This window comes from Alligator sinensis, unplaced genomic scaffold, assembly GCF_000455745.1.
Source record: "Alligator sinensis unplaced genomic scaffold, ASM45574v1 scaffold1059_1, whole genome shotgun sequence".
NCBI classification, from domain to species: Eukaryota; Metazoa; Chordata; order Crocodylia; family Alligatoridae; genus Alligator; species Alligator sinensis.
The window spans coordinates 375,820-376,191 of record NW_005842103.1 but is presented as its reverse complement, the minus strand read 5'-3'; the positions used below and the strand labels follow the sequence as shown (position 1 = coordinate 376,191).

The window sequence follows — 372 nt, the reverse complement described above, 5'->3', positions numbered from 1 at the left end:
GGACGCGCCTGTGCTCCGGGGCGCCTGGGGCTGGTGCTTGTTTGCAGTCAGATGGTGTCTCTCGTCCTGCAGCAGGAGCCGGGCACAGCTGCGCCAGGTGCGGCGTGGGCTTGCGGCGCTTGTCCTGCCCGCAGTGGCCCCTGCTCTGAGCGCCGGCACGGCTGTGCACAGTGCACGTGGCAGGCGGCGGCGGGGGGCGTTTTCCTCTGCCCCAGGGAGGGCAGCTGACAAGGGCACAGCGCGAACACGGTTGCACCCGAGGCACGGCCTGCTGCAGCGGTTTCCCCAGGAGCCAGGGCAGCGGCAAGAGTTTTGCCGTTCTGCGGGGCCTCGTGGCTGGGTGTGGCTGGCCCGATACCCCGGGGACAGGCG

The 372-nt window shown here is 71.2% G+C and overlaps 1 protein-coding gene across 1 annotated transcript in view; it reads left to right on the top strand.

Moving 5' to 3' along the window:
• Positions 1 to 372, top strand: part of FOXO4 (forkhead box O4) — a 15,923-nt gene that overhangs the window by 2,452 nt on the left and 13,099 nt on the right. The window lies entirely within an intron of this gene.